Here is a 9,710-nt window from a genome sequence, read left to right on the forward strand (position 1 = left end):
ACCGCTGGGTCAAAACAACCCAATAGCTGGGTTATATTCAGTGTAGTTTAAAATGGTACGAAGACTATTTTATCGGTCGTAACTTCTGAAGAAAGATAGTGCCCACACTGGACAAAGATGAAACTTGGAGTGTGTCGCCCACCTGTGTTCGCGCATACTGTCAAATAGTATCCTTTGAAAGGCTACACTTAGTCTGTACACTTAAGCCCAAAGTATACTTCATTTTGTTCTCGTACGTTAGCGTATGCCAGGGGTGGCGAACGTCGGTCCTGGAGAGCCGCAGCCCTGCAGAGTTTTGCTTCAACCCTAATCAAACACACCTGAACAAGCTAATCAAGGTCTGAAGGGTTACTAGAAAGCTACAGGCAGGTGAGTTTTAATTAGGGTTGGAGCTGAACTTTGCAGGGTTGCGGCTCTCCAGGACCGGAGTTCGCCACCCCTGGCGTATGCGTACAGTCAAATGCGTAGCCTTTCAAAGTATACTCCACTTGACGTTGTGCGCAAACGCAGGAGGTCATCACATATGCTCTAGAAAGCTTCATCCATGTCTAGTGTCTGCTCTATTTTTCCCTGTATGTTATAATGACCGATAATAATAAATATTTTTTTAACCATTTTAAACCAAAGCTGAGCTATCTCATACCCTCTCGCTCACAAGCACTTGTCAATGTGAGCCTTTGTTGTTGTTGATTTTGTTCTGTCACTTTAGTTTAATCTTCTACTGTGAAACAACGCCCCAGGACAGTGTTGCCACCTTGAGGCACAACTGATTACTGCAAAACAAATTCAATGCGCATTTGCGACCTGCGCGTACATGTGAAAAGAGAAGTATACTTTCAGCTTGACCCTTGTGTGCACAGACTGCCACCTACTGTGTTGCACTGTAAACCAGTTACTGGTGCAGAATTAACAATATTACCGTATTTGCTGTGTTAATATAATATCAACTACTTTGACAACTTTTTGTTGGACATTTCCAATGTCTCTTATTTTAAACTACCCCCCGTCCTGTTTAAACAAGCACTAGTATATTACTGTTAATGTACAATGCATAGTAAGTTGCTGACCTCATTAAGCTCACTTACTACATAAACATTGTGTATCTTACATAGATTAGCAGATAATTTTGCAGAACTAGTGTTGGTAGCCAGGGAAAAAGTGCTTGCCGGTTTGACCCACAGAGATAGTTGGCTGTTTATAGAGGAGTAATTTCCCAGTGTAATCCGTTAAGGAGATTACCAGAAGCTTTCTCCCTTTTACTAAATGCGTTGGTTAATTTATCATTTTGAGCAGGAGTCCAGGATTCATCGGGAAATTTTTTTTTAAGATGCACCTACTAGGAAGAAGAGCAATAAGTCGGCATTATAAAATGAAAAAATTTGCTTTTTTATTTTGAATGGCGAAGATATGCTCACCCACAGACATTCACAGGTTCATTTTGAAATATTAGCAAAAATTAATTACCCATTATACATTGTGATACAGCCTAGTTCATTGGTCCGTTAGATCGGATTGCTTTCTCACTACAACCGAACCGCTCCAGAGTTAGTTTTCAATCGAGCCGAGACCACCTCGTTCAGGCGATCTCGGACCGATTGTTTTGGCCCGAATCCGGGCGCGATTGCTGTGTTCACATATGCCCAAACGAACCGAGCTAAGGGGGGGGGGAAACACCAGGTTCCGAAACAATGGGCCAGGTGTGAAAGCACCCTAAATCTGCAATTCATCTACTGGCTGCTAGAGGCTGGAGTCAGTCCCATAGACTCCCCATGTTAAAATGGGCAACTTTACAGCAGAAATTTTTTTTTACAGCCTGGTACAAAAAGTGGTTTTGGTCTATATAGCAAATTTTGCCCTTCATGACAACTTTGGCGGTTAATTTTTTTTTTATAACTCATCCGCTTAAATTATGTTAAGCCTTACAGTTCTGCATAATTAAGGGCGTGGCCACTTGAGTGACAGGTGGATTGCCGCTTCTGTCACCGCCGTCGAGCTAGGTGGACGTGGTTTCAGCAACCAGCTCCCGCCTCTTTGCCCATTTTCAATTATCCAGGAGTGACGTGCTGTGATGCACTGTCAAGATGGCTGCGGCCCACTTTGAGCTTCAAACCTCTCTTCAGAAACCAACGGGTGACGTCACGGACACTACGTCCATGTTTTTATACAGTCTGTCTAAAACGTAAGTCTCTTAATTAACTTGTTTATTGAACTGTTGTAAAAAAAAAAATTTTTTTTAAATCAATATCACATTTGTAATCATAGTATTTTTTGGAGAAATAAAAAAACTGCACTCTTCGTGTGAAAGGAACGATATGAAGTGTTAGGCTATGATTATACATTTTCTGCCCCCATGTCTTGAATTTGTGGTCATTATAAATTAGTCTTGCTGCGATAGACGGTGCTGATGGTGATACCGGTGTTAAGCCCACCGCATCACCGACCCCCACCGTCGTTTAGATTTTTTTATAGTAATAAAAATCATTTAGTTCAGTAAAAGAACAGACACTACAATTAAAAACTGAATGCGGATGCTCAATGCAGCGTGCCGAACGACAGGCGCATCACAGATCAGATTTCATTTATCCAGTGAGAAGAGTGAGTCGAGCTGACTGACAAAAAGAGTGGGGTGAGACAAACAAGATGATCGCAGATGATAATGCAAAAGCGCCTGTTTGGCAATATTTTGGATATTCGCCTGTTGACTTTTGCCGTTTATCTGATTTTGGAAGTTTTTTTAAACATTCGTTTCTTATTTAATTGGTTCCACATTGTTTGCTGATTTTTACTTTATTTAGACTTTGTGTCATTTATTTTATTTGACATCAAGGTGTACTACGTTTCTTATTTATTTGGTTATATTATACATGTTTACTTATTTCCAGTTTTGTATACCTATTTAAACTTTATGCAAGTTATTTATTTTATATTAGGCATAGCCTGCCCTATAGCATGGTGTATTTTTATTTGTTTTGTTAATAAAAGTCTGATGTGAGAGGAATAATGATCATACTAGTCAGTTTGATAGCTCTGTGTTCTAGACCTGTTCTGGAAAGATCGGGATTGTCTCTGTTTTTGCACCTTGTGTGGTCTGTCCATTGAAATGTATTAATTTTTTTACATGAATCTGAATTACTGCTCTGTGAGGTCATTCCTAAAGAGGAAATTCCACAGTCAAAACAATATCCATGAATAAACTGCTGGATATTGCAAACAGTTGTGCTGAGGGTGCAGTGCATTAACAGTGTTATGAAGCTGAATGTGCAGTGGTGGACTGTTAAACTACTGGTTGGTGACTTACTTTCTGCTCTTTAGAATTGTATGTTTTCCAACCTGTATGCATGGAAATAATTTATGTAGAGAATATGAAATCAGATGCATTGCTTTTTTTTTTTTTTTTTGCAAACTAGATTAATAATTTCAGTGAAGAACCAGACTGCATCATGATGATAATGTGTTTCTGGGGGCATGTAACATTTTTGAAATACCTTGCAATATCAAATATGAAGGCAGTCATCATATGATATTACCATCTGATACAGTACCAGTACAGTACCAGTGGATGTAACCGTTCCATAATAAAATTTCAGTTTCAAAAGGGATTGTATTACATATAGTCAGTCATTTTTTCTGTATTAATAACACCCACTGGTGAACCTTTTTCATTATAAGCCCCCCCCCCACCCCACCCCACCCCATGTATTTAGTAAATAGTCATAAATATTTTGATTCTTTGTTGGTGTCTTTATATTATTCATTTTTTTTATTGTATGGAAATTTCTCAAAGAGAATATTGTTTTAGTGAGGCCAGAAGTTGACGCATTTCAACAATTGTATACATGGACTATGACTCTCTTGAGATTAAGACTAAGTTTTCACTGCATTTTACAACCTACTATCTTAAGCAGTTTCTGATAACTGCAAGATTATATTAATAAACTGCTAGACTGTGACACAATGACACCCTATTTGTGTGATGGTAGTCACAAGTCTGTACTATGTTAGCAACATAAGTTTCGAGTTTGCTTGAATAGTTGAGGACTGCTGAATAACTTGGACACGATGTAGAGGGGGGCCTCTACTGTGGATTTATCATGGTAATCATGAATATGATTGGAATGGCTCTACAGTGTTTCCCCTGCCATTATATTTGGGGGGCGCTCTTATTTACCCTTATTCTTATGCATCACGCACAGCGGCGTTACACACACAGACAGACACGTGCGCGCACCCATAGGTAGGGCCCTATGATGTCAGCGATGCGGACGGAATCGTGGTATCCAGTCATAAAAACTAGCCTAATATCACACAGAAATTTAAAGGCATTCACGGCAACCCGGCAAAATTAAAATTTGGTTTAAAGGGATCATATGATGCTATTTTAAAGATCATTATTTTGTGTATTTGGTGTAACACTATGTTGACATGCTTTAATGTTCAAAAAACACAATTTTTCAAATACTGTACATTATTGTAGGTCCTCTATGCCCCGCCTCTCTCAAACACGTCGTTTTCAACAAAGCCCCCTCCTTTGACAAGCGCAGTCTGTTCTGATTGGCCAGCTGACCCAGTGCATTGTGATTGGCCGAACACAAGCACGCGTCGGAAATGTAACGCCCCTTACCATAATGGCGAGCTTTAGCTTTCAAAGTAAATATCAAGACAGTTAAGAATGTCGTTAGTTTTGCCATCAGTTCAAGCCCGAAAGGGGAACAGAGTCGCGTGACAGACACAGTGATGATGCAGTACACAAGCCGCGGTTAAGACAGCTGACGTGCTATGATTTCTGACAGGCAGTTCACTCTCCTGTGATGTGACCCTGTTCCCCTCACACACACACACACACACAAGACGCGTTACTCTGCGCTGCGCAAAACTCCACATTTTAACAGTCAAAAGCAAACACGTAAACTAATAACAAAACATACTTACAGTCGCTGATTCAGAAGCGCCAGATTGTCATAGCAAAGTCGAACTTCCGGAAGGCCAAATAAAGTGCTTTTGCTTTCACACTGAAATACGCAGCGTCTCCCTGACATGGCTGCATCAACACTAAACCTGTTCCTGAAACCACGCCGCCTTCCTTTGCGTGCACATTTAAGCGGCATTATGCAAATCTTCCCACATAGTGATGTAGATATCTGGGGGCGTGTTAGAACAAGCCATTTTAGGTAGGCGTGGCTGACTCTGAACTTATATAAAGAATATCTCTTTGAATTTGAGACTTTAGTCTTTGCAACTTTACAGATCTTCTTTATGCACCAAGAGCTTGTAACACTCCCAAGAGAAAGGAAAAATTGAAATCGCATCATATGACCCCTTTAATAAAATTTAATTTAACAATTAAAGGGTCATATGATGCGATTTTCTTTTTTTCCTTTTCTTTAGTGTTACGTAGCTATTTGTGCATGTATAAGATGTGCAGAGTTACAAAGCTCAAAGTCTCCCACAAAAGGATTTATTCTATCTAAAAGAGAAGGCTGATCCAGACCGAGCCAAAAAGCCTCATTCAAACATGCCCCCACATCTCTACGTCACGATGTGGAAATATTTGCATAATGCTGCTGAAATGTTCATGCAAAGAAAGAAGGCGTGGTTTCAGGAACCGCAGTAGTGTGGATGCAGCCATGTCAGGGAGACGCTGTGTTTCTCTGTGTGAAAGCAAAAGCACGTTATTTGGCCTTCCGAAAGTAGATGCAATGAGGAATCATTGGTTAAGATTTATTTACAACAGAACAGCACAATCCAGATGTTTGAATTTGTGCAACGCATTTTATGGATGACAGTTTTTTGAACCTAGAAGAGTACTGGCTGTGCACAAAGGCTATTTCTAAAAAAAACAAATGGGTCAATTCCAACTTTGCTATGACAATCTGGTGCTTATTCTGAATCAGCTACTCTAAGTATGTTTTCTTAATAATTTAAGTATTTGCTATTGACTGTTCAAATGTGGAGTTCTGCGCCGTGTAGAGCATCGCGTCGTGTGTGTGCGTGAGAGAGAGGGGGGGTCACATCACAGTGGAGTCAGCTTTCTTAACCGTGGCTTGTGTACTGCAAACACATACCAGCTTCATCACTGTGTCTGTCACGCGACTCTGTTCCCCTTTCGGGCTTGAACTGATGGTATAACTAAGGACATTATTTACTGGCTTTACATTTATGTTGAAAGCTGAAGCTCGCGATTATGGTAAGGGGCGTTACATTTCCGATGCGTGCTTGTGGTGTTTGGCCAATCACAATGCACTGGGTCAGCTGGCCAATCAGAGCAGACTGTGCACAAAATAATGATCTTTAAAATAGCATCGCATGACCCCTTTAAAAAAAGAGTCCAGGAAAATTAAAACAGAAAAAAGCGGAATCCAGAAAAATTAAAATGGAAAAACAGAATTCGTAAAAAAAAAAAAAAAAAGGAATTTGGTAAAAAATAAAATTGATTTCATAGGGCCCTACACAAGTGAGCACACTCCCACCAGCGGACAGAGAGGGCGCGTCCCGAAAATACAAGGCTGGCTGTGCACAAAGGCTATTTCTAAAAAAAACAAATGGGTCAATTCCAACTTTGCTATGACAATCTGGTGCTTATTCTGAATCAGCTACTCTAAGTATGTTTTCTTAATAATTTAAGTATTTGCTATTGACTGTTCAAATGTGGAGTTCTGCGCCGTGTAGAGCATCGCGTCGTGTGTGTGCGTGAGAGAGAGGGGGGGGGTCACATCACAGTGGAGTCAGCTTTCTTAACCGTGGCTTGTGTACTGCAAATACATACGAGCATCATCACTGTGTCTGTCACGCGACTATGTTCCCCTTTCGGGCTTGAACTGATGGTATAACTAAGGACATTATTTACTGGCTTTACATTTATGTTGAAAGCTGAAGCTCGCGATTATGGTAAGGGGCGTTACATTTCCGATGCGTGCTTGTGGTGTTTGGCCAATCACAATGCACTGGGTCAGCTGGCCAATCAGAGCAGACTGTGCACAAAATAATGATCTTTAAAATAGCATCGCATGACCCCTTTAAAAAAAGAGTCCAGGAAAATTAAAACAGAAAAAAGCGGAATCCAGAAAAATTAAAATGGAAAAACAGAATTCGTAAAAAAAAAAAAAAAATGGAATTTGGTAAAAAATAAAATTGATTTCATAGGGCCCTACACAAGTGAGCACACTCCCACCAGCGGACAGAGAGGGCGCGTCCCGAAAATGTCACATCAAATTAGGGCTGGACAATAATTCAATATCAATGTATCACGATTATAATTCTTTTCAATAACGGTGATATGATTTTTAAACACATTTCCGATATTTTGATAATATACATTACCAGTGTTTCCCATGCATTGATCTATTTGTGGCGTTTGACTTAGTTGAATAAACATTAGCACTGCACGTTTCAAAATCAAAACGTGGCTCGGGTGTTTTATATGAATGTATCTCTGAAGAGAACTGACTGTCTTCAGAAAAGTTTCGATGACATTTTCATTTTATCTGCTAAAGTAGCGTTCATGAGCTGAGCTGCTTTGATTTACAGCCATTACCGGAGAAACCACGAGTTCTACTGCTCTCAATGCACCTCCTGCTGGCAGACAATCAGTTTGCATTTTCAATAAGCCCGTCTCTAACAGCATGTTTTTGTTGTTGCTCTTTTTTTTCTGCAGCAACTCAGAGCACTTTTCATATTCTTTATCCTGTCTGAAGCACATTTGTTTCAATCTATAACAATAATCAGCCTTATAACATTACCTATACATTACATTATCTATAACATTACCAGTCAAAAGTTTTTGAAGAGTAAGATTTTTTTTTTTTTTTTTTTTTTAAGAATTCTCTTCTGCTCACCAAGTCTGCATTTATTTGATCCAAAGTACAGCAAAAACAGTAAAATTTAGAAATATTTTCTATTTGAATATATTTTAAAATGTAATCTATTCCTGTGATCAAAGCTGAATTTTCAGCATCATTACTCCAGTCTTCAGTGTCACATGATCCTTCAGAAATCATTCTAATATGCTGATTTGCTGATTATCAATATACAGTTGAGTATTTTTTTTCCCCAGAATTCTTTGATGGACAAAGATCCAAAGATCAGCATTTATCTGAAATAAAAAGCTTTTGTAACATTATACACTATACCATTCAAAAGCTTGGAGTCAGTATGATTTCTTTCTTCTTTTTTTTTGGAAAAAAAATGATAGAAATTAATACTTTTATTTAACAAGGATGCATTAAATTGATCAAAAGTGATGATAAAGAAATGTATAATGTTACAAACGATTTCTATTTCAGGTAAATGCTGTTCTTCTGAACTTTCTATTGGAGTAATAATGCTAAAAATATAGCTTTGAAATCACAGGAATAAATTGCATTTTAAAATATTTCCAAATAGAAAAGAGTTATTTTAAATAGTACAATTATTTCAAAATGTTACTGTTTTTGCTGTATTTTGGATCAAATAAATGCAGTGTTGGTGAGCAGAAGAGAATTCTTTAAAACCAATAAAAATCTTACTGTTCAAAAACTTTTGACTGGTATGTTAGAAGATATTAATAATTAATAAGGTGAGTCTGAGATGTTTATTTGACAGTGATTTCACATTTCTTGTTTGTATGAAGGCTAAATACAAATAAAAGGTGAACATTCATTTATTTGTGCCATTTTTTTCTAAAGGTTTTATATGAGGTGTCATATACTTGGCAAATTCCTTTTTCATAAGTTTGTATGCACAGACATCTGTTGTGGGTGTTCTTGGCAGTTTTTACAAGGCTTTTTTTAATAGTGTTCATATCGATATCGGAATTATATTGTATCGACCAAAATTAAGAAATATATCATGATATAAATTTTGGCCATATCGTCCAGCCCTACATCAAATCTGTAAACCTAGCAGAAACACTGGCTGGCTCTATATGTTCTATAAGAAAACCAAGTAGATAACTTAAACACAGTCCTATCTTATTTAGATTATTGGCCTTCAGTTTAAAATGAGGTCAGTTTTTAATGAGATTAAACTTATTTCTTTTGTTTTACTTTTGGGATGTTTTTTACGTCTCCGGGTGTGGAAAAATTCCACAAAGAAAACTGACATACACAGAGTTTCGCATGTAGGGTACCAAATGTTATTGTAGTAAATGGTAATCCAGTAATGGGGGAAAATGTTTTGAATTCTGAATCCTGTTTTTATTTTGATTTCAGTGCCAGAACATATCAAGTCCAGTTTCAGCCAGCCTCAGTCTGCCAATTAGAACAGCAGCACCTCCACTGTAACCTGCGCCATCAGCAATGCCAAGAGGGCCCCAGCCAGTGGCCAGCCCCAAGCCCTGCCTCGGTACCCGCTCTGTGAAGTTCCGTTGCGTCTCTGTCAGCACAAACAGAAACAGCTGTTGAAGCGTGGGCAATCCCTCACGGTCCTCGCTGCCACCCTGGGAACTCAAGTGCAGCTCAACTCTAGCCAGCCAGGGGAGCTTACAACTGAGAGGTCTGTCCTACACTGTGCCCAAATCCACCTCTCAGGTACTGGTGCTCTGAGTAATTACCTTGTGGGTTACGGATCAGCCAGGTGTGCTGAGATCCATGATATGTTTAAAGTTAGCCATTGCTGGTAGGCAGAGGTGTTTCAGGCATGTTAGGTAAACATACAAGGACAGATATGTGTGTTCATGGGGTACTCCCCCCCCCCCCCCCCCCCCCCCCCCCACACAAAACAACAATTTTTTTTTT

At 39.1% G+C, this 9,710-nt stretch overlaps 1 protein-coding gene across 1 annotated transcript in view; it reads left to right on the forward strand.

Annotated features, from left to right (window-relative positions):
* The window catches only part of LOC107601257 (trinucleotide repeat-containing gene 6A protein-like), a 34,093-nt gene that overhangs the window by 4,600 nt on the left and 19,783 nt on the right, over window positions 1–9,710 (forward strand). Inside the window, exon 3 of the mRNA XM_016293371.1 lies at window positions 9,186–9,503. The gene's annotated coding sequence lies outside the window, so the exon portion shown is untranslated. The remainder of the gene's footprint in view (window positions 1–9,185; window positions 9,504–9,710) is intronic.

Source organism: Sinocyclocheilus grahami, unplaced genomic scaffold, assembly GCF_001515645.1.
Source record: "Sinocyclocheilus grahami isolate Dianchi unplaced genomic scaffold, SAMN03320097.WGS_v1.1 scaffold302.1, whole genome shotgun sequence".
NCBI classification, from domain to species: domain Eukaryota; kingdom Metazoa; phylum Chordata; class Actinopteri; order Cypriniformes; family Cyprinidae; genus Sinocyclocheilus; species Sinocyclocheilus grahami.